Raw genomic sequence first — 26518 nt, 5'->3', positions numbered from 1 at the left:
GTCGATCTATCTTCGAGACTCCCTCTCGATCGGCGGAGCGGACGATATGGCCGTCGATCGGCTGCTGTCTCATGGAAAAGATTGTTCGCGACATGAGCCGGGATCGAAGAGGTTAAAGTTTAAACGCTTAAGTGCTCCATCGCAGGATTATCCTCTCGTGTCTCGTCGCGTTGCAAAATCCTCATCGTTTCGGTATTATAGTAAACTCGACTTTGATATCTCTGAATTATGCAATCTTTTAGTTTTATATATGACTCAATTTCACCTACCGATGCTTAATCTTTTGACAATAAAATGATACAGCTAAAAAAAATAAATTAAAAATAAATTCGTCGGAAAACAGATTAGTGTTTAGAAAATAGCAGTGTTCTTTCGAATTTCACTATTGGAGTGAATCGTATAATTCGGGTTTTAAATCAACACAATCGTACGCGAGCTAGGGCCAAACGAATTCGAGAGAAATGGTTCGGATTTGTTTTGATAGGGATAGGGCGAGGCTTAAACGCACGGGTAAGCAAAAAAAATACATTAGTGGTTAATTCGGATGTATTTACGCTGCTCGATTCGGCGAAAACACGTAGTGGCTAAAAAAAAAATGCTGAGTCAAGAATATATATGCCACAGCGGCGAGATTCGATATTCCATCCGCCGGCGAAGCTTGATCATTCGTGCGAATTTCAGAACGTGAATTATTGCTTTTAGGATACGTTTCGATTCGAAAATTGGCAATTGGAATTGCAAAACATTCTACGTCAAATCTTTCAAATTTGTATTTAAAAATCGCTCCCATACTTTCTAAATAATATATTTCACGATTAGTTATAAAAATAAAGCGAATAAAATGCGCGATTGCATCCAAATAATATAATATTTGTTATTAACTTATATAGAGCTTGCTATTATAATTTTTTAAAACAAATTCTCTTATCTGTTATTATAAAATAATTTTTTTATCAAGTATAATATTTTATTATATGTCTCATTAGTTTTCAATTAAATTTGTCTTACTTTGATCGCCTGTTTATTCAGTCGATCATTATCCGACGATTCTGAAGACAAATCTATCAAAACTGTGCAGTTTTGTTTTCCTTCATCAATTCTCAAATTTACTTTGTACCCCATTTTTCGACTTGCAGCCAACAAAAACTTTCGTGTGCCCAGCTTTTTGTAGAACGGATTTGTAAAATTGATCTCGCCGTCGACTTCACGTTTTATGATTTTATGGACGAGAAAACGTGCGAAAGAAAGACGATTTATTTCGCGCCAAGTTTTCTTCCCCGTCTCCGGATATAAACGCTCCAGACGGAGTAGATGCACCTGCATCGATGCGCTCATAGCGCATAAAAAGGGGAGAATAAGGGTGGGAAGAAGTTGAAAAGGACTCGGTTCGTCGACATGTTTCCCCCAAGCCGCTTATCGAACACGCTGAAGCTCTTACGCTTTCTACCCTTCCGTTTCGTATCGTTCCTCTTTCTCTTCCTTTCCGTCTCATTTATTCTTCTCTCTAGTCTTCTAGTCTAGTATAATCTAGCACAGAATTCAAAATAAACGATTGTTTCTACGATTCTTCTACATTCATAAACGAAAACGAATAATTTTATGCTGGTTTTTAATCTTATTGATTGCACGAGCGAGTGGAAGATGAATAGAAAGTTCAAAGCAATAATAAAAAAAAATAAATTTCTATTATTGTTTTACTGGCATTTAAAAAATATGGTTAAAAAAATTAGAAAGTTTTTTTTAAACCGAGAACTTTAGTTAGTTTCCATATTTTCATGAATCAAGGATCTAGAAATTGAAAAATTTTACAATCGAGGAATATCAAGTTTAGGGAACTTCGCGATCCAACAATAAGACTTTCAGAATCAAATAACTTCATAAGAATCCAATGATCCATCTCCGAAACATGCTTAAAGATTTTATAGAATATATAGATTAGATTTCACAGAATTTATAGAAGAGAATTTTTATACAATTGGAAAAATTCAAAGAATAAAATTATAAAGTATAAAAATTTTGCATTAGATGTTTTCACAAAATTCTGTTTCATATCAAAATAGATAATATATAATAATTTCGAATAACATATAGTGTATATAATTTTATGTTCTCTTTCGCGATTATTTATTTATTGCTGCTGAAAACTGTCACATGTCACATCGCGGTTAACGTAATTAATTTTGCGTAAAATTATAAAAGGTAGGAAACAGCAATTGTGTCGATTTTCGGCGGAGCTGACAAATATTTATTACGACTGAAAGTTTACGGAGAGGGCGAGTCATAAATTGTAGTAATGAAAAGATTGAATTTTCGACGCAGCAGTTATGCCAATATGAAATCTTTCCGGATTACAACGTAACTTTGTTATGTTGTTTATAGTGTATCTTAGCTCCAACTTTCGATGGCAAAATAACTCGCCTTTCTTCGTCTTCGTCGTCTCGCTGCTTTTTATTTGGTCGACGACGCTCGCAGAAACGGAAGTCGTGCGTTATCGTTGTCGTTTTCCCTAATGTTCTCAGAAACTGCTGAAAGATTCACGAACATAAAAAAAGAATCGCGCAGAGACTTCGCCTAACTAAATCTTACGGTGTGTGCTTGCCTTCAACTTTAAAGAAGACATAGATACTGCTTTCAATGTATCTTGCCGCAACTAAAAAGATTGCCTTTTTATTCTTTCTTTGTACGAAGACAAACCGCGTCATAAACATGAACAACATTTTTATTACACGCTTATTTCTAAATGAAGTAATAAATCAAGATATTAATTTTTTTTATGTCCTATAAAAGCAAAAAATAGTTGTTTTTCAGTACATCTACCTCGTAACATTATTGCGCAATATACTGTTATTAAGCAGAGAGATGTAAAATGATACTTGATAACATGTTCGTATCTATATGAACATGTAATTGTACATGTCATTGCCAACTGTATCGTGCAATCGGCATCCGTGATGAAACCAAGATCAATTTTCACACTCTCAGTGCTTTGTAGAGAAATTTCTGCACTGTCATTCAATAATTTATTATTTATCATCATTATTACATTAATGATTTTCATGTCGGAAATAATATTAAATGTTACAAGCATGTCAAGCATTTCAGAATAATATTCTCTAAACAAATGCCAGTGTGACATGTATACTTATTAAATATGAACATTAAAATTTATTAAAACAACTACTCCGATATCCAATATATAACATAAAATGATATACAGATATGCAAATATTTATCATATCATATTTGTTTTATTTTTATTTGACAAACATAACCATTATGTTTATAAATATTATTAGATTTTATGTAACTTATGCACATGTGCAAAAAGCAGCATAATATATGTGCAAATTGAAAACATGTTGCAACTTGTCATACTCGTAAATGTTGCTTAAAACAATATTAAATTCTATTTAATTATTGTCGAATGCGCATTTTGCAAATATGCGCTGAATTTATTCCAAGTGTTCTATATTCAAGCGTAATAAACGCTCATGTTATCAACGTATACTTGAGGAACAGTTTTAATTTTTAAATTGTAATCGAAATGCTCTTATAGAACGTATTAACTCTACGAATCTAATTATTTAACACTAAATCTGGGACAATAGTACGAACAAAGCTATCCTACTTTGCGATATAATACAATAGATTCTATGCTGATTTTATGCTGATAGCTTTAGGATGTGTTAATCGATGAACTTCGATCATGCGGCAACATAATCGACGAGAGAGTGAAAATGATTGAAAATGAAATTGGCTGACAAGAATTTGCCAGATAACGATATCATGTAAATGACAAAGATATAACATATACGATAAACATTGGCATATCTAATTATCAACGTGATCTCTGATGTATCCATATTCCACTATCACAGATGATAAAATGATGATAAAAATTGATATTTTTTAATAAAAAAACAGACGGTAATGAAATGTAATAAAAATATATGACAAAATTCAATAATTTTCTTTTAAATGAAAAAGATGAATTATATTGCAGAATTTATTTTATCGCGATATTTTTTTAAGACATTTATATTTTCTCGTTTTTGTCGTTTTTATTCATGTAATAATAGAAGAAAATATATTTTATTTTTTATTGTCCACATTGTATAGAGAGTTAGTATACATTATGAAAGCATGTTTCTTTTTATTTCTTTGCGCTATGGCGATTGTGACTTTTAATGAAATCCTATACTGCATTATGTATTATGTGTTATGATCCGACGTTACCGATTCCGGAAGCTTTGTTGATGCGATGTTTCATTCAGTGAAATGGCTACGTCAGCAGCGGTATACCGGTGAATATCGGTGCGATGGAAGGCATAAAGATATGAATAAAATAGTACAATCGTATGCGGAGATATCTTACTAGCAATACATGCATAAAGCTGTACAAACGGTGTAGCGATCGATTATATATATTTTTTAATATGTTTTAAACTTTTATATATACCATGTTTCAAAAACGACATATTTCACAAATATCGTCATTTTTTCTCGAGAGTTAAAATAATTTTTTTATTCAAATACATTTTTTAAAAGCAGCATTTCTCTCTTTCTCTCTCTTTTACACGCATATATACACATAGAGACATATTAATATATGTATATTCATAAAATCTTAAAAGATATTCATAAATATATATATTTACAATTTGAGATAACAATAAACTATTAAATTTCAATTTTCCGTTTTTGAAGCATACAAAAATACATTTTTATTTTTGAAAATGAAAATATCAAGAGGAATTAAATTTATATCTGTATGTACCATTAACAATAAGTATTACCATAAAATAAGATGCAAGAGAAAACGTATAAGAAACTATACTCTCATCTATAATTTTGAACTCGATTCCATCGCGGAGATTCGCTTTAATTGTGCATTTAATTAAGAGGGGTATAAGTCATTCTTCGTCGAGACGAAAATGCCAAGCACGACGCAATCATAAATACCGCGGACAGTCGGCGTTATGGCCGCTAGTGCCGCTAGACAGTGATTTTAAATTACGCGAAACATGCAGAAGATGAAATTTAATTCAATCTTCGTAAGAGCATGGAATTCTCTTCTCGAAGAGACATCCACCAATCTTTAATTTAACGGTATACATATACATACGTTTAACATTTTCTATCATTTTACTCAAGCAATATTAGATGTGATAGAATTAATTTTTGAGGGAGCTCGCATATATAAAATGAAATTTGATTGATTTGACAAAGCAATCTCTTGCAATATTTAAACGAAATACGCGAAAAAATATTATAAATTATAAATTTTCGCTACTTTATTGTAACGTAGAGAAATTTGGATCAAATTTCAATGAAAGAAAAGCTTATATACAGAATGTCACATCTTTTTTATAAGAAAAAATTCTTTGGTTTTAATTTGTTAAAAATGTAGTATGTTCTTAAATCTATTTTTAATAGAAATAATTTAGTTTATTTGCAGAAATAAAAGCTTATTTCATTTTTGAAATCTTTTAATATTTTATCTTAAATAACTCGTTAATTAAACGTCCATTTAAATTTTCCTCGAATGGAATGCAAATGCTACGCAGAATTATGCTGCCAAAACATTATAAACTTTTTTGTAGCAATCCATATATAGGATTTCTTATCGTGAAATATTTTAATAGCTAATTCTTTACAACTCTCGAAATTAATTTTTTGTATCAAATTCGATAAAATGTTTATTTATCAGACTTTTTAATTAATAATGTTATGTTGATATAACTATAAATTAGAAATTTTCTACTCTAATTGTATAAAATAGATAATTACGATTATTTTTTTATATTTTTTCTTCTTAACACTTAATTTTCTTAAATATTTTGAGATTTTATGTAAGATTCGTTTATCAGCAAATTTTGTATCGTATCTTTACCAACAAGAAACGATTGTAAATTCTCGACCAAGGATTTACTGGAGAAATATTTTCTAGCAAGATATGTTATATATCTAACATATATAATATACATGTATAGATAGGCATATAGTCGCTATATCTAGAAGACAGTATATGATATGTGAAAATAATTACTCCCTGATGTTTTCATTATCGTTGTAATATTCGCACGCCATTGCGTTCCTCGCTTTTCTGGCTCTCGTTCCACTGCGCATAATAACCGTGTGTTTCGGAGGCAAGGTTTCGCGTTTACGTAAGCCAAAATATTTCATCTTATGCGATGCGAGGCGAGGAAAGCCTTTATGTCAAGATGCAAGGGTGTCTGCGTTGTGAAAGGAGTTCATGGGAATCTACAGAATAATTTGTGTAAAACTTCAAGAGAGGTAACTTTGCTGAGAACTTTGCGAAAGCTTTGAAATAAGATGCGTAGAATGGATGAAGTTATGTGTTGTGTGTGAATTTATTTATAAAATATTTAATGATTATACATTCCCTGCAACGCAGATTGTCGTAGTTACAAAATTAAAAGAATTATTAATGGTATTGATAGGATAATTAATTAGATTAACCGAAATGCTGTATTTTTACAGAAATCATCATATGATGATTGATATAATTAAGAGTTTGATTTACACAGTTGTATATTCGTAAATACCAAATGATACGTTTTGAATTTCGATTTAATTACGTAATCTTCTAATTATTCATAATTCTCAATTGTAGAAATTTCTTATTAAATTTTTTTTTATAATGAAACAATTGCAAACAATTTTCGGAGTTAATTAAACTGCAATGTCATGCACACGTCGAAATGTGGTAATATGAATAATATGCAATGAAATAATATTTGTTTATTCGACGTCATACCATATTGATAAAGTTGTGTGTGGCCCATATATTCTTCGTAATAATATATCCCGCATTCACAACGTGAAACGATGAGCGAAATGACAGAAGACAGAAAATAATATTAAGCCGCGTCAGAACAATGATCGTTATTATTCGTGCAATTAAGTCTCATTGTCACGATTGGTCACACTTGGCTACAATATGGGAGCGAATGACACGCGTTAACGCACTGACGGCTTAATTGGTTTCTCCCTCCTTCCTGCTGCATCCGTCCGTCCCTGACGCAGTGCTGTACAGGCATCCACAAATCAATTGTGAAATTCGTGACTATCGTGTACAAGCAATACGATCCTTCAAAATTGGCATAGATACGGATGTCTATGTCAGATCGAATTATTTTTGCACGCTTTACTTTTTTTTATTTTCTCGTATAATTTCAAAACTGTAAAATTATATCATTACCATCATCCGTGGAAGGTTTCATTTGAATCGAACATTTACTATTGTTATATTTTTTTTTAAAGTAAAGGAAACGTAACATAAATTTTTTTGCAAAGATTATATTATTTCGTATAATAAATACATAAAATATATTAATCATTTCATATATGAAAATTGCAACGTCAACTTTGAATGCTTTGCTTAATTTGAAGGCTTGTTCTTGTACTAATTAATTATTTCGTGAATATTTGGAAAATAAATCATAAATCGAATTAAAGTAGCACTTTGTATTATGGCATATTATACATATTTACATGTTTGGAATGCTTAATAAATGTATAATTAGTTATAATTAGTTAAAATTGCATAATAATAATATATGCGAAACATGTAATTTTAATTTGAAAGCTTAAAACACAAAAAGAGAGGATTTGATTCCGTAATCGATATTTTTTTTTGTTTTAATTCACAATAATCACGTACAATAGATTTTTTAACACATGTATTATAGCTATTTACGTTTAACATATTTCTATGTATCGCTTGTATGTATCGTTCTGTTCACTTGATTTTTAGTAACAGAAAAAATTTTTCCGAATATTCAAGATGCTACTGTAATCAGCGTATCTTGTTTCGGAGCGATCAATTTTCGTCATGCGACGTATGATCACAACGCGATGCGGATTCAGGGGAACAGGATGCGAGTATTTGTCACTCTTACAGCAATTATGGTCTCCCAGGGTCGTTTATCTCGTTATGATAGTTAGATTATCTCCGTTCAGTCACAAGACACATATGCAGATCTATAAACGGCGATCTCTCCGCATTCGAGGCGACCCATTCCCTTTCCTCGTAAATTCGTCTCGCTGGGATTCGGGCAAACCGGACATAGCCAGGATTGGCTTAACCGTTGAGCTAAATGGGCCATTATTTAGAAGCGAATACTTTAAAACAAAATACCTTTTATGATATATTCCGCATTACATATTTTATTAAAGTGCTTGTTACAAAAATGTTTTATCAGAAAAGTATAATTTTTTCAAAATTATTAAGTCTATATTTGTATGTGTTGTTTATATATTGGCTTTGAGTAATTAATTTTAGAAATTGTAAATCTGAAATTTATATATTTATATGGCTTCAAACTCTGCAATATATTTTTACTTGCAGTTGTATGCATTTTAGAAATTATTATTTATTGTTTTTTTAAATATCATTAATATAAATATCAAAATGTATCATAAAAGAATGTAAAATAGTAATTTGTGCGAAAAGATACATGGAAAGTTAATAATACAAATCTATTCTATTTGAATGAATAGTATATGATTCCATGAATTACACTTTGCAAGTCATCAACAGTCACTATACTCAGTTTGCGAGTCATTACGGATCTTTGGCGTTTCTAGTCACTATCGTACAATGCCCCGAGATGATTTTCTTCCAGTCCTGAATCGCTCAATTTAGTTGGCACCCGCAACACTTTAAGTTTCCCCGAAACTCTCTCTAATTTACGCCAGCGTATTTATCTGCCGTTGCAATTAAGAGAGTTGCAGTTTCCCGATCCTGATCGCGCGCACCGGTGCCAGTGCAGCGAAATTAAATGCCGGCTTTTAAGTTATGTGCATGATATTTGTGTGCACCGTATTATAGTATTCTACTTTAAGTTTGCCTCTTAGATGACCCAACTTTTCATGAGGTCGCCCTAGAATATCCGGCAACGGGTCGCAAGAGAGGACTGGATAATGGCTAATTATTTCACGGGTAGCTTGTGACAGATGATATCGCGGAAACGGGAGCTCCTGGTTAATGTTGTTCTTAAACGCTCGTAATTAAAGCTATCCCGATTGGACGCGGATCAATTGATATCTTATTAAAGCGCTCGAGTTTAACAACGGAAATTAACGAGTCTTTTTGCGACCTATATGAGAGATACTGATTAGAAATACTAATTGTAGCCGATGGGTATGCACGCCTTTAATCTTTTATAGCATCAATTAGCTTCAAATTTGCTTGATTCATAAGTAATCTATTGTAATTATTTTACAATGGAAACAATCGATTATTATTCAACATCTGTGTTATTATTTGTTACAACTTACTTAACCATAAAATATTATTTTTTTAGGAAAGTTATTTTTTTATATTGATTTATTTTTTAACAGAAATTAATTACTTTTCTATTTACACTATTAATGAATACCAAATATCTGTTTTAATTTGTTTTATGTACTATAAATACACAAAAGCTTTTTTAAACTTATTTTCAAAATAATAAAAGTATTTAAGCGAAACACATGTAATTATAGTAAAACGTTAAATTTCAAAATAAGAAATAAGAAATTAACAAACATTATGATTTTGTGGCGTGAATACACTTGTTTGTTTAATCACATGAAGTAGACGTATATTAAATGACTATTATTATCACGCTAAATAATTTAAGCTCGACTTATAACAATGTTATTAAGTCCGTTATAATGTACTCGAATAAACATTTATCGCCACAAATCTCATAAAATCCATGTTAAGCTTTGCTCGACTTCTCTGTGAATTATATTATTGCGATATATATTTCATAAAGCGAACGTGAGAAGTAGAGAAAATCTTATCGCGAATATATGCCTGTATCTGTGAAAAAAAACAATTTCTTAAAATTTCTCATTAACGAATTGTTGTTTTATTTTGAATCATATACTCGTTGGCAGAGACAACTGCGATAACCAAGTGTGTGGAATAAATTCGACGAATAAATTCCATTTTGAAAAATTACATTGAAAAACTGGCGGTTTGTTCTCCACCATGCTGTCTAGCGAATATCAAGTTAGAATGCACGTCGTAGAAAGCATGTAAAGTATTTGAAAATGACAAAGCACAAAGCAGCTTAAATGTAGCATAAATGAAAAGTGTCACATCCTTCCCGAGGCACAATATATTTTCTCTTTGTTGAAAATCTATCATTATTTTTGTATAGTAAAATATTTAATATTAAATAACTAAAAAATGAGATTGTGTTATTTTATCCATGTTTATGTTTAATATATCAAAACTTTCAATTTTTTTCAATTACTATGTTTTTTGATTTGCAAGTTTGCGCGTAAACTGTATACAATTTGAAACTGTAGAAGAAAAATAAAATCGCGGCTCATCTTTTACTAGCATCCGAATGAATTAAATACTCTCGAAACTCGACAATGCAAGCAATAGAGCGCTGAAATACAAAGAAAATTCGTTTTCCATCAACTGAAGACGATTCCGAATGAAATCGTGTTACACATACATAAACCTCGCGATCTTGTCAAATTGTACGATCGACACTATCCATTAGCGATTCATTAACAGTCGATTGGATTGCCATTACAAATAAATGTACTCGGTACGTAATAATCTTACGTGTTCCTCTCTTGAAAATAAAAAAAAATTATTCTCATTTGTTTGATGAAGTGCTAGCCTTCTCTCTCCTTGTCTGTATATAACGGTTCACTGCTTTCTGCAGTTTTCCAATAATTGGGAAGAATTTCTTCGGCGCCCGATTTACATTAATATCACGACCATCATATTTTTCTCTCATATTTTACCGCTATTACTGGCAGGCATATCGCCTCGGGAATTTATATCGTCGCATTGACGAGTTTTGACGATAAAAATCATTTAGAAAGGGAGGAAGGTACGTGTGTGTGCACACAGATGTAAAGTTTTGTGTGCTTGATTGTAATAGCCTGTGCAAATTAAAAATTTTAATGTCTTAAACATTATAGTTATCATTTTTTATCGCAGGAAATTTTTGTAATCTTTATAATGTTCGGAATTTCAAAGAAATCGAGATACTTCTTCATCTTTTGTTTTTTTGTATTGATATAACACTTTATAAGATATTCTTAGAATTTTAACGTTAATGAGTTTAACGATGCGTATTTAGGATTGAAAATCTAAATGCATATAGTTCTGCTATACTATTTCGAAACTGCTTCAAAAATTTCAATTTTACTCGTTGCATTCGCTTCTGTGAACTCGAGGTAAGTTCGCGCGTTATACTTTTTCGAATTTAAACGGAATAGGTATAGTGGACCATTCGCCAGCTAAGAGCTATTTGAAGAATCGCTAAAGGCATCGGGCTCTGCTTTTGAAAGAAAAAGTAAAATAACCATTATTTAAGCACCCTTTAACCAAATTATTTTCTTTAAGCACGCAATAAGGAGAAACGATATTTGGCGGTTGTAAAAAAGCAAACCTATTTTGCGACAGGTTATTTCTTTTCAAGAAGAGAGCTTTCTTTGACCTACATAGAAAGTCAAACTAAGAGCAGAAAGGCATTTATTTAAACATTATCAGTAAAAGCGCATCAAAGTTTAAAATTACAACATATGACTTTTTTATAAGATCTATATTTTAAAAAGAAAGAGAATAAAATTTATCAAAAATTTATATAAAAGAAAATATACTTTATTATATTCGTAGGATTAAAAAATGTTTATAAATTATATTTTAAATTATAAATTATAAAGTTTAGTATATTCGCGAAATATATATACAACTTTATAAAATAGAAGCTTCGCATAGCGAGCGAATTAATGTGTTTCTATCAAACTATAAATTGCATTTATTTGCAAGCTTTATAATCTATAATTTCTGGTAAAACGCAACCCTCTTGTCCGCACCCTGATGTGCAGCCAAGCGTGCGGCAACTGGATAGACGGAAATTTATATGCAATGTAAAGAGTGCATCGCGTATGCATCGAAAGTCAAATACTTTGAATCGCAGACGAATCTCGCGTCTAGCCGCGCAGTCAAATGCAGCTGCGATGTATAATCGATGTAAGCAGTTGACCTGCTTTCTTTTTTTGAATAGACAAATATTTAATGCTCTTTTCCCCGAACAAATTTGCCGGAATAGTCAATTTCTTTTCGCGAAACTAATTGTGCAGAAAATTTAAGTCTACTTCATGGAAAATTATGTAGATGTATATTAAAAGTTTTTTTTTACCTTCATCTCCTTTACAGTCTTTTAATTATCGTTAACGAATCATCTCCTGTTGATAACGCATTCAAACTATTGTATGATTATAAGATTTTGCTGGCGTATATATTTAATGAAAATATTAATTGCATTCTACACACACATAGAATATATATACATATATGTATAATGATATATAGATTGTATTGCATTGAATATTAAATCTTACAATACATCCACAACAATACTTTTCTTATATATATTACATATACTTTAATCATACATGTAATCAAATTTAAAAAGTAATAAAATTTTAAAAATACATGTAATGAAATTTAAAAAATATATGTGTGTGTATATATATGTAATATTTAAATATTTAAAAATACAATTTGTAATTTATAAAACAATAAATTATTCACACTTTTAATGGATACTGTCACCAACGGATTTAAATAATATATTTAGAACGTTTCTTTTTTTATGTTATTTATATTGCGAAAATTGTGCGATCTTTTATCTCTTTTTATCTGTCAAATAAATTTTTGATATAATGTACAACTTGCGTACATCATGTATATTTATGCGAATGATAGATAAAACGAAATTCGCGTTTAACATGCAATTGTGAGTTTACTTTCGAGTCACGTTGCGCGCAAGCAACTGGCCCCACCGAAAAATTGCACATTATGCGCGACAGAGTGACATCAAAATGATAATCGAACGCTTTAATAACGGACATTTCGAATGTTACAAATGCCGCTGATATCACGCAAGAGTCGTTCATCATTCGTACGCTTTAACGCATCCGCAGTAAAGCCAAATCTGTCTCATCGATGCTGCTTTTATAATACGTGACATTTAATAATAATGAAGCATATATATATGTGTGTGTGTGTGACACATCGCGCGGTTGCGTTGCACGATTTTCGCCGCATTTTGCATTTCCTATAACAAGTTAAACATTTTCAATATTGTTACATTATCAAAATATTTCAATCTAATTTTCTAAAATAAAGTTTTATGTAATTTTAATTGGAAAGGATGATCAAATTTTCATGTGATGTAAATTTTCATGATTCACTGCAGGATTAATTATTATATATTAACATATATAATGATTATATAAGCCTACATTCTTTGTGTACATGTAAAATATATTCTTTAACTGACACATCGTAATGCATAAGTTACAAATGTACATATTTTCCAAAATTCTTTAGCAGAATACATTAATTTTTAATTTTTAAAGATTTTTTAATATTTAAATATACATCACTGTAATATTTGTAACAATCGATACAACTTTTGAGCGGAAAATTTATTAAAACAATTTTGAAAGCATGATATTAATAGATTGAACTTCAACTTAAATTGACTTTAGGAAACCGTTAAACTTGAGAGAATGTTAAATGGAAATCGAATACAATTGAACACGAATTACATGTAAATATAGTTAAAATGGAATTTGAATAAAATTTAAATTTACGTTGTTGCTAAATAGAAGTAATCGGGAAAATTCCAGCGAATTGGAAAGTGGATTTGTGAATGGAGAAATGTTTAAATTTGCAGAATATCTAAATGGATACACACAATATCATATAAGGAAATATGTTATATAATGCAATATTATTTATTGTCAGTTCTCTAAAAGTATCAAATAAATGAGCATGAATAAAATAAATTGCATAAAAGTCATATTGACGATTTCGATACACAATCCCTGTTATTCCGCGGCGCATCAAAGGCGCAACTATAATGAATGGAATTTGGTCGTGTGCACTGACACGTGTTCATTAAAAAAGAAAGATTACAGCGGATAGTGGGAATGAATGCGATCAACGGTGAAGAAGAAACGAAACAAACGAGAGAGAACGACCGAAAATGTAACGAAGCATCAGCTTGTGCTGCTCACTGCCAGCGGTATGCCGATTAATCCGATTGCAACGAACGGTCACTGTCCGATTATTTTCCGGTAATCCTCAATACGTGCGTAATGAATCGCGTCGGTCGAGTTTGCACGCTCCAACGTTAACGTTCCGCGCGTGTCCCAGCTGCAGTCCGCAAACTTCGCCAATTTTCAAGGCTTACGCAAGTGCATTGAGCCACATGCAACTAGAGTCACGCACAAAGTTAAAAGATAGACGAGGAATAGCTAATTATCTTTCTTTCTTCTCTTTTCTTCCCGATGAGTGTTCACGTAACGAACGGTTGTTCTCGAATCAAAACTTTCTTCTTTGATTATAAAAGTATCGCTCGACAAAATGCAACTTTAACAATAATAAGTCAATAGCTAAGTAATATTATTTTTAAGTCACAATAGCATTATTATTTTGACATGAAAGAAAGTATTGTAATTTCCGCGTTGCAATTAAATTACGTACAATGACCATTCGAATGTTGGAAAGAAAATGTAAATTGCTCTTTAGCAATGTTGCGAATAATTGTATTATTATTATTATTATTATTATTATTATGAAATTATGTTCTTGTCGAGATGATTTTGTGCTTTGTAGGTTAATTTATTGGTGAAATATGATTACATCAAGTCGCGGCGATAAATGGATTCATATATGTGCGTCACAATATATTGCCGAATGAGCGCTACCATAATGAATGCAGGTTGGTTGCATTATAATAAACGTCAAATTATATTTGTTTCAGAAGCAAATACTTTAGGATGCAATTATCGCGCTAAAGTTACGGGCGAGACCGTTTGTGCGATAGTATATTGCAAGAAACAACAACATTTATAAAGAAGTCATAGTAATTTATTTGAGTCATAGGGCTATTACAATGAAAATTATTAAAAATATTATTAATAATATTATTAAAAATTATTCACAAGTCGTTCGTTAAATGAACGTTTCAGTTATAATGTTGATATCTTACTTTTAAAAAAGAAAAAATTATATTCATAAATTCATAAATAATAATTTTTAATTATTTTGATTATTTTTATTTTTACGACAATAATACATACAATAATAAAACAATTTTATTTTAAATTAGTTGAATGTATTTTCTTTTTTGATTATAAAGTAACATATTATAAAGAACATTAATTACTATTATTATATTATAATTTGATAATATTATGCATTTTACCGACATATTTCATTGACACACACGTGTGCGTCGTAAAAACTTTAAAAATAATACGACAGAAAATTTAGAAGAATGCATTCTGGGAGGGATAAAACGTTCTGCTTTAGTAGATGGATGATGCGTAATATGGGTGGATGATCCAAGATATCCACAATATCCGAATAGAATCCTACGAATAGAAATCGCATAGATACTCGCGGAGAGCTCAGTACTTTCGAATTTTACTGTGAAATACTAGAATCAATATTATATTTCTGCTGTGGTAGCGTTCGCATTTCCAATAAACCGCCGGTCGAGAATCAACATTTTAGAGACGCACAGTACGTAATGTCAATTTAAATGATAAAGAGATTGCAAATAGATACAGATACAGTATATAGTAATTTTATGATTTATTACATGATTTTGAATTTTTCGAAAAAAAATATTAATATACTTGACAGAACATATATATATTATGCGAACATCAATTTCACGATGAAAATTTAATTTTAATTCAGGCAAAATGTTTAACAAAAAGTTAATAAAAGTCGTAAATTTTACACACACACATAGACACATATGGACAACTAATTTTATAATTTTAATATTCAATTTTATTATAATTAAATTCAAAATAATAAAACTTTATGTTTGTATGTAACTATTTATATTTGATATATTACATATATAATTGTATAATATGTGATTACGTTTTTATCCTTTCTGTTATCTATTAGTTTTGCTATTTCATACAAATTATCTTTTGAGAATAAATAAATATAAAATATTGAATTAAAAAGGAAGATATATATATATATATATATATATATCTTCCTTTTTAATTCAATATTTTATATTTATTTATTGAAAATAAATAAATGTACAAATATATTTTATTGAAAAAAATGACATATTTTATCAAAACATATGGGAATTTACATTTAAATCGTGATTAAGTTGTAGAAGAAACAAAGCTATTACACATAATTAAATGCAACAATAAATTTGTCCACATATTTTAATATCGCATCTTGCTCTATTCTCTTTTTATATTTCTAAAATCCAAGCTGAAATCTGAATACATATTTTATTTTAAATACAGCGAGAATTAAACTACGTGAGAGTATAGCTAAAATTAAATAAACATAGTCTTAATAGGTTTGTTTTGATATCTTTCTCATTGTCGGTCTTGTCGGTTGGTGTGGTGGGAGAGAGGTCAACTCTTAGTTGTGTGAGTATCGTAAGCTCAGTTTATGTCGGTGTGGAGAAGTGTCAGCTTCCATCGCATTTGGTGCGTGTGCTTTTTCTTATGTAAAGTGAAAAAAGTGTATAACGAGTATCGGGAGATATTAAAAAGAGTGATATATATGACTATTATTATAATATATTATTTAAAATATACGATTGTTAATAATCACGTTTTTTCATCATTATTAATATCTATCGCGTTATCTTAAAAATCGGGGTATATTCTTAGGTATGTACTTGTAAAAGAGATACGTCGATATACAATCGCGTTACGAAAATTCGCAATCGGAATAAGAATGAAACGTAATCAAGAGCAGTTTTCGTACCACGGTTATTTAATCAATTCAATTAAATTTTATTACGTTAAAAATACAAATTTCGTGCGTCGTATTAGTAAAGCAATGATGTGAGAAAGTAATGACGTAATCGAACGAGTATCATGTGATCTAATAGCGGCTAAGTTTATATCGTGTCGTACGTTCTTGCGAAATACAAACAGAGATCGCGTCGCTTTTTCGCGTTTTTTGCTCGAATGTTTATACTTGAAACTGAATATTTGCGTGTGAATAAACATTGGGAGTGTCGAAAAATATATAGACGAGCTTCGACGAATGTTGTTACTAATGCGTATGTAAATAATCGTATTCTTCACTGATCTAACCTAATCTAACTTCTTCTATAACGAGACGGTTTCTTTCATATAATCGATTCTTTCATATAATTATTTCGCACATTTATATATTTATTCATCTAAAAAACATCGCAAATCGAAACAATGAAATATCTCGTAAATGTCAAAAGTGATCGTAAGTGAACGCAGCAAGATATGTTAATTTTACGTGATAGCATTATTTATATTACTTGATCGGAATTTACACAATGTTTATTAACGTGATGTTCTTTGAATTTTTTGTTGATAGGGAATGAATCGCGTACATGTAATGAGTATTGGAAAATCCGAGAAAATCAACGGACGAATTTCGCATTGATTATACGTGATGATACTTATACGTTTAAAGCACACCGTAGATATATAAAATGCCGCGAGTACCATGACAAGTGACGCTTAATTATCGCGCGTGATCGTAATTAGTCGTGTTTTTCGAGTTGATTCGTACACGTGTGAGTGACTTCCCATGGAAAAGGAGCAAGTAACACGGGATGACATCGACTGGTGAGTTTATATATTTTTCTGATATTTTTTAAATGTGAATTTTTTAGATTAATATGTTATAAATTATATAATTTTAAAAGAAAATAACGTGGGGAATATTTGTACATAATCGAAATAATTTTTGTGCTACGCAAATTTTATATATATTTTATATGGGACACACACACACACACACACACACACACACACACACACACACACACACACACACACATATATATATAAAAATTCTTATTTCAATGAAAATATGCGCGCACCGATTGGTATTACGAATCGATATCGTGATAATATCGCTGAATATTCCAATAAAATGAGAATTTACGAATACACTCTCGTAGAAAGGGACAGATATGGATGACGGACGTTATTTATAGAGCTAAAGCCCAATTCATTATTTTCAAAAAAATGCACATTAATAACTGCAATAATTTTATATTTTTAAAATAAATTTTATTGAAGTAAAAATATATTTCTCATATTATAAAAATGTTATTCATATAGTAATAATGGAATTAAGAATTAGTTCGTGTCTTTTCTTTTTGCATCTTTAATATCAAATATAATTATTGTTTAATTTTAAAATTTATTTTTCAAATAAAAATCATACTTTTTAATAAAATATTAAAAAGTATGATTTTCATTTGAAAAATAAATTTTAAAATTATCATACTTTTTAATAAAATCATACTTTATAACTGATTACTTTAAATAATCATACTTTTTAATAAAATATTAATATTAAAATATTATAATAATATTTTAATGTATGACATTTGCATTATGATAAGCAAAAAACAGAAGTTAAAAGTAATAATTTGTAATATAAAATATTATTTCTATCATATGCTCTCTATGTATCTCTTTAAGAGATCAATTTTTCAGAAATCAGAGTATCAGTTTCAATTTTTATAAAATCAGAGACATAATGAAATAATATATAACAAGTCTTTTCACTCATCAATTAGTAATTTATTATAAATAGTCAGTTTATATAAACAAGTTACACATCTTTTTTTCTTTTAGTACAAACATTTGGTATGAAACATAATTATTATTTTCTCGTGGACATAATTATAAAGAACGCAAAAAAATAAACTTCAGCAGCAATGCGAATGGATTAGAAAAAAAATATATTAACTTGGACGTTGAGAAACAGTTTTCGTGACATATTAAAATTCAAATATATCATTTATAATACCAAATAATTTAAATCTAGTTATTATATTATTATATAATTATTATCGATTTATTATATCGGAAAAGTTGTCAAAATAAATTAAAGACAAAAAAAGAGAAAAAAAATCTGTCACAACAGTAAAAGAAATGAGAAAAATTGTATTAATTATTTGTCGATCATTCATAACTTTTAATGTCAACGATACATTAGTAGGAACGCGAAAAAGAATATGATTGCGTTTTTTATTAATTTTATTTGCTTATATATTTTCCACATATTATTTGTTTTAATTAATTTTATTTGTTTATATATTTTCCACATATGTGTTGCAATTATTTTAATAGTATCGTTACCTTTAGAAAATTCAAGATAGCACGTGTTTTCCCTTAATTCCACTTTTGTTGCTTATGAACCAACCGACAGTCATTTTACTTTACTTTTTTCGTTATCGCAATTCGGTTTGTTCCGCCAACCGCAAACTTCATTTACTCGCTCGAGGAATCGCGAATCTTTTACGACACTTCGGAGGGCGTCGTTGCGACGAAGCTTGACGCATTCGGCGGAAAATCATGCTTACGAGCTCTTTCGGAAAAATCGCATCGCTGCGTAGTCGAGATGGAGCGATTTTATATGAAGAAATCGGCAATTCGAATCTCTGCGCATTTTTCTCGAGAAAGACGAACCTTTCAACGAACGCGTGACTCGTGCTTTTGCAAGTCGCGGAGGGAAGGGGAGGAGTCGAAAAGAGCTTTTCCTTGATCAGGAAGCGCTTTTGCATCCCCGTGTTTTTCAGTGAAAGATTGCGAAAAGCAGTAAAGGACGTTAAGTAATTTTTTTTTTATTAAGCCAGAAAAGAGAACGAAAGAAATTATGTTCAGGTTGATCTATTTTGTATCTCAAAAAAAATTAAATTGCTTTACGTTATAAATTAAAAGAAAAGTAGATACTAATTTAAAAATTGATTAATATAACTTTAATATCTTTTACAGAAAATTATTGGGCTATAAAGAAATTGTAATGTTTCATAAATAATATGTCAATGCATCGCCGCGTGTCTGTAAAATAAATTGATAAATACTATGATAGATGTGCATAATGAGACAATGTAAATTCATCAAGAAATGATAATTAAATATGTGCAAAAATTATGTTATTTTAAGCTTCAGAGAGTTTCTGTTATAAATCAAGACATGTATTTTAAATTATCACTTCAATGAAATTTCTTATTTTCATGTTCTTATTTTTTGCCTGAAGCGAAAGTATATTGTTACAGTTCGAGAGTATAAAAATTGTCTATGCTTTATCTCTTTTCAACTCTCTGACAGCTGATAATTCCGACGTATCTTTTGTACTTGTCAACCCCATGTGATATTTGCGTCATTTTATATATCTCCAACAAATAAATAATAAAAGTTCCGCAACACTTGATTTCATAGAGACGTCGAGACTTCTCTTCGCTTACACTTTATTTTAACCGCTCGACCTGTTTACGTTTTCTACCCTCCTTTCTTTATCGCTTCTTTTACTTTTTAGGTCAATGCTTTTTATAGTCTCGCGTTACCTTACAAAAGCGACGATGCTTAATCTACGTTTATACATTGAAAGAAAAATCCAAGACGCTTTGAATATGATTAACTACCAAATATATTTTTAACCCCTTCTCTTAAATCTATATTTTATATTATATCAATTTTTTTTAATTATCTAATTATATGAATATAAAACAATGACGTACATTAAATGCCATCCATAGTATAAATATTTAATTAATGTTATATATAGAATGTTTCTGAAACAAATTGTAAAATTTTTAGAGCACATTCGAAAAAGGTTTTCTGTGAATATATATGAATTCGAAAATATATTTACTTGTTGTTATGATCATGAAATTATTGTTCATCATTAATAGGGCATTTCTAATTTTGTCTAATATTGGTCCGCCGATTTTATTTATTTCTAAAACATGTACATTTAACACGACTATGTCAATTTCTTATTTTATTTGACTAAAATATGCACCTTATAGAGAACGCATTACGCAATTTTCGTATGCACCTCTCGACGAAACCGCATCACTCTCGAACACGTCCAATACAAATTTGCATCGCATTTGCAGTTTCCTCTTGAAAAGTTAATAGTAGTGGCGAGTTTGTGTCACACACTTTGGGGGGTGGCGTCTAACGCAGTCGCCTAAATGCAGGCCAGTTCGCCAGCTCGAATAGACATCTCATCGTTTCTCCGAGTCAAACGGAACGCTGGCCTCGTTTTCGAATGAAGTTTCGCTTTTCGAGTTTGCGGTTTCGTTACTTCGTGCATCGCGCTACCCTTCGCTCCTTTGCAAGGAACGGTAAAATCTCGCGAGAACTTTTGCGGATCAACGTGTTACGGATATTTTCCAACCGTTTATAGGGTGTTTCAGGAAACGTGGTTAAATCGGTTCGATTGAAAGAAAGCGTCGTAGTTTTATGATATATTCTAATGTATTCTTTCAATATTTTTCTAATAGTTATTTGTTTTTATCGTGTTTTAATAGAAGTAACTTTCTGTAACATTGTTATATATTTGAGTTCAAGGTTTAAAATTATGGTCTAAAATTGATTAACAGATAATGCTATTTTATATCTTGAACTATGAAATTATATGAAATTGATATAAAATTGCTTTAAAAGTTACTTTTGCAATTTGTTCTATAACGTAATATATAGTTTCATAGAGAGTAATTAAATAAAAAATATTAACTAAAAATAAAAATAGAGATATTATTTTTTAAAAGTTCAAAAATTAAAAATAATTATTTTAAAATAATGAAATGTATTTTATATAGAGCAATTACATTTAAAAATCTGATTATAAAACAAGAACATTGCCATTATTTATATTTGATCTAAATTTTTATTAAATCTCACATCTTTTTACTTACTTTTACTTTACTTTTCAAAATAATCGGCTTACCTAAAAGTGCCACTGTGCACTCGACGCTGCAAAAAAAAAGCGGTGAGGTCAAGCTAAACTTTTTTCCTATCAGCTTCCGCCTCTACGTTTTTCGTAAAAAGCTCTGAAAAAAGCTGCTACAGTACTACCACGTTAAACGTAATTTAGTTATTTACATCACGTGAAAGGCGATCCCTACAAAATGATTAGATCACGCTCGAACGCATAAAAGTAGCACGTGAGCGTTCATATGAATTAGAACGATGTCTAAATTTCAACTCCGCAGATTACATAACAGTTGCGACGTGGCTATTTCAGCGATTTCGATTGATGTTGTTAAATCTCTGTATATCCGTTTTCGTTTTTTGTTTGAACGTAACGTTTTGATGAAACGTGCAGAGCCAAAGTAAGCTCAGCGTACGCTAAATTCGTCGTTATATGTTCAGAGAGTATTATTTATTTTTAAATTGATCATGTAGTTTTGTATCAAAAGTATATAATCAATTCGTTAGCTTTTTGAAACGCGATGGATATAAATATTCGATGCAATAATAATTTTATAAAGAAATAAACGTTAAAACTTATTAAAAAGAATTAAAAGAATTGCATTAATGCAAATTTATTTGAAATTAAATATTGCATGTACAATTTATTAAATCTTGTCGCACGTATTTTTATTTATATAACGGGAGAAAACTTTCACAAAAAAGTAAAGTTCAAATATAAAAAGTAAGATAATTAAAACATAAATAATTGTATCTAATTTTTGTAAATTATATTTTAATTTATATTTATTGCATTCGCGAAATTAATAATTAACATGATTCGAGACATTATTTTATTTTCAGTCCAGTTAGTCGTTCTGTCTTATCGTTAGAACCAAGTTTCTATCTTTTGGAAACGCGTGCTTACACAGAATTCTCATAAGCTAACGGACATGACGTACAAAGTTAGCGTCTTCTGAAGTCTGTTGCACGCGATTCTTGGAGATGCTCGTCGTGGAGTTCACGCGTGAATAATTCAACAGGAATGAAAAGATAAAGTATAGGCACGCGGACGCGACTCTCTATTGCATTAAGGAATCTCTTTTATCTTTATCTTCCATTTTTTCTTTTAGAAATCAAGCGACAGCGGCAGTCGGCATTACGCTATTTCATGCTACAAACAAACCTCGCCGCGATAAAATTGCATTTTTCCGCAAAAAAAAGACTCGATGTCACCAGTAAAATTGACGTCATACCGTAGTGGGCGTTAATACATCACAAAGCATTCTCGGCTAAACTCATATGTTGGATGTGCTTCGTATCAAACGGATCGCTCGCGATATTTAAAAAGATATTTTTAAAGCAAAAATAAAATTGAAAAACTTTGAGCCTCTTTTAAAAAGTAATATATTTTTGAGGATAATGAATAATAATTGGATATTTCAAATTGAACAAAAATACCATTCTATTATTTTCTTGACAAACATATTCATATTATGTGTTTTGCGAAATAAAAAAAAAACTAATATCATTAACAAATATGCATTATGTAAATGCATTATGTAATGAGTATTTAGAATATTTGAAATAATAAACGTAAATATATATCATTAACTGCTGATAACGATATAAATTTCAACCCTTTAATTAAATTAATGACAATTGCGAATACGAGATAGTAATGAATAAGTTAATTAATTTCAATCTGAATATGCAATTAATGGTACATAATGCTGTTATTATTTAGCGTGACTTCTACACAATACGATCGAACTCGTACACGATAACACACAATAACTATTTCCACAATTGTTAAAATTGTTTAAACACCATATCGTGTGATGCTTGTCACAGCTGATCCTTTCTTTCTTCCTTTTAAATAACTAATTTTTGTCCATCGTGGCACATTTTGGTTCGGAAAAAGCGCTCCTTTTGACTGCACCGCACATGGAGTCTCTCGTGCGTGATGAACTGCATATTTAATGCACGTGGCATCGCGAACTCTCCGCTCCGCACGTGATTAGGATGCGTTTTCCTTCCGAATTGGCCCGAAGCAATGCACCTGGTCCCAACTTGCGGGAACAAGCGTAATAATATTCCGCCGCGAGCTCTTCTTCTCCCACCGTTTCTCTTTTGACGATCGATTCCCGATGCGTCCGTTGCATACGCCGCAATTTTCTTTGCTCGCTGCTCGCTCGTGCGTCAAAATGCACAGCAAACCTTCGCGATTACCCGGCGATTGTGTATGCATCGGCGATATGCAATGTGCAAATACGATCTTTTTACATATTCGAATTTATCAATGCGATAGCTTTATAATTGAATTTATATGCACAAAATTTTATAGAAATATTTGTAAATTCGAAAAAAAATTAGTTTATTATATTTGCTTCTATTCTCTTTAAATTTTTGTTGTTGTTAATTGCTGTTTTTTCAATTTAAAATCATGTTTGACCGATGCTATAGAAATCAAATCTCTTTTTAATGAATGTTTTATAGAAATAAATGCAAAAATTATGTCCGTATCTTGAGTTTTAACCAAAGAAGCGAAAGATATAGAGGCAAGAGTCTGCAACTTCTAAATACATTTTGAATGTACATTCTAGACGAAATGTGCATTTGCCTATGAGACAAATAAGAAATGACTGTCACAACGACAGTTTAGAGTTTAGATCATTCATGTGATTAGTTTCAACTATGCACATAATAATAACTGTGCTCTTAGTTTGCTCTGTCATAAATTAACGTCTGTCTAACTTGTTGTGAAGATGACATAACTTGCTTCAAGTCTATTTTGGAACAAATCAATATATATTCGTTCCTTAAATAAAAAATATTAGTTGTAACTGCTCTTGCTAATTATTATATTAAAGATATGCATCTTATATAATTTTTTAAAAAAATTTTTATAAAGATTTACTACAATTTACAATATAGATTAATATTCTTTATTAATATATCATTCGTATTTTCAAAATTAAGCGTTATTTTCAGTTGCAATTAATAAATATAGTTTCTCAATTATTAATATTAAATATATATATATTTCTTTCTTAAATAATATTTTTTACATTGAGTCAAGAATTGAATTTCCCGATAAATTCGTTCAACTTTGAACGTAAGCCTTGAGTATAAACTTAAAATTTTTCGCTAAAACAAGGAAACTGCATTTCGAAGTGCACTTTACATTCATTTGTAATCCGGCCGTTCGACGCACGAACATTTGGTATATATCACACGGCACGTAAGGGCTGTGTTTATTCAATGGGGCGCGATACGTCTCTACAATTCGGCAGCGTATGCAATTGGGCGCACAGGGAGTTACCGCGGGGATGCATTTGAAGACCCGGTAATCTATACGACATTAGGCAGTCAATATGGTGAATCGAGAGCCACCGTTACAAATACGCGAAAGAGCAAACCGGCAAGGAAGCCTCGTATCAGCCACTGAGCCGTCTTTATGTGATGCATTTATGTAATCACTCGATGAGGAAAATTTCATTTCCCGTAAAATGTCAAAGGCTTTCTCTTAGAATTTAAGTCCAAAAGAGGATGTATGGACTAAATGATACATTAATGAGTCCTCTAATCTTTCCTTAATACTTAGAGTATCCTGATAATATGCATCGTATTTACAAGGGTTTTATATATAAATTATCATGTATAAAAATATGCACATATCTTTGTATGTATCATAGGTGTAAATCTATTTAACTTGAATAATTAGGATTTACATGGAATCAAGCTGTTAATGGCCGTGCGTTAAAGCATTTTGGTTTCGTAATGAATAATAATTCTTTGTTATTATAATGAAAGTTAGTTAAACGCATATTGTATTAATCCTAAAATAACAATTCATGAGCGAAATTTCCCTCTGCGTTTCTCTTTGCATATTACAAGCGCAAAAGCAATATAATCTTTACAGATACAATCTCGGAAGTTTAGTATGTATTGCTTTCCATCTGACTGATTTAATTATAAATATCTTCGAAAGCGAATTATCTCTTCTTTTTTAAATGCGATTATCCCGAACGTGTGGCATGCGTGAATAATTCACTACAATTTTCTCTTAGAGTGAACTCTTAAATTCACTTTTAGAATCTTAATGGAGTAATATATTAAACAGGATAATATACTTTTAAGATTTAAGAACATTTATTTATTAAAAAGTAGAGTTCCTCATAAAGATGGATATGACTTAAATCACAATGCTAACTACACATGTTAAATATTTTTATTATATTTAAAATTACGACATTTATTTTGAGAAATAAGAGATGATAATACATATTGGAAACAGAATAATATATAGTACGAGATTACAAAAAATTAGATGTGTAAAAATGCTACTTTCAGTTACTTGGATTACTATTGGATTCAAATTATTACGAGCGCAAAAGATTAAATTATTGATATTTATTTTAATAGCGATTTTAAAAATCTAGAAATTTTATGGCTTTATTGAGAGTAAATCATTAAGATTTCTTGTGAGAAAAGCTACTAGTTTATCTTCATTATTATCAACATTGAACCGCCATTGTAATAAAATACCGACCTTTTTCTTCGACGTGATATAGCGTCCTAGTCGGGATAGTTTACGGGTTAGAAGGTGATCAGATTCGCCCTTAATGGATAAACAGTGAAGTTACTCCATACGCGGGCGATGAGAAATATTATCTCCCTAAGCTGCTAAAGTCGATCCGTAATCGACGGTGGAAGAGTAATGGTCTGGTCGAGACCCGATATACAAGCT

At 30.4% G+C, this 26518-nt stretch overlaps 1 protein-coding gene across 1 annotated transcript in view; it reads left to right on the top strand.

Annotated features, from left to right (window-relative positions):
• Dpr1 (defective proboscis extension response 1) overlaps positions 1-26518 on the top strand; it is a 306096-nt gene that overhangs the window by 170412 nt on the left and 109166 nt on the right. The gene's annotated exons all lie outside the window — the stretch shown is intronic.

Source organism: Camponotus vicinus, unplaced genomic scaffold, assembly GCF_025532165.1.
Source record: "Camponotus vicinus isolate PSW18456_S1 unplaced genomic scaffold, iyCamVici1.0 SCAF_7, whole genome shotgun sequence".
NCBI lineage: Eukaryota > Metazoa > Arthropoda > Insecta > Hymenoptera > Formicidae > Camponotus > Camponotus vicinus.
This window is presented reverse-complemented; position numbering and strand designations above follow the sequence as displayed.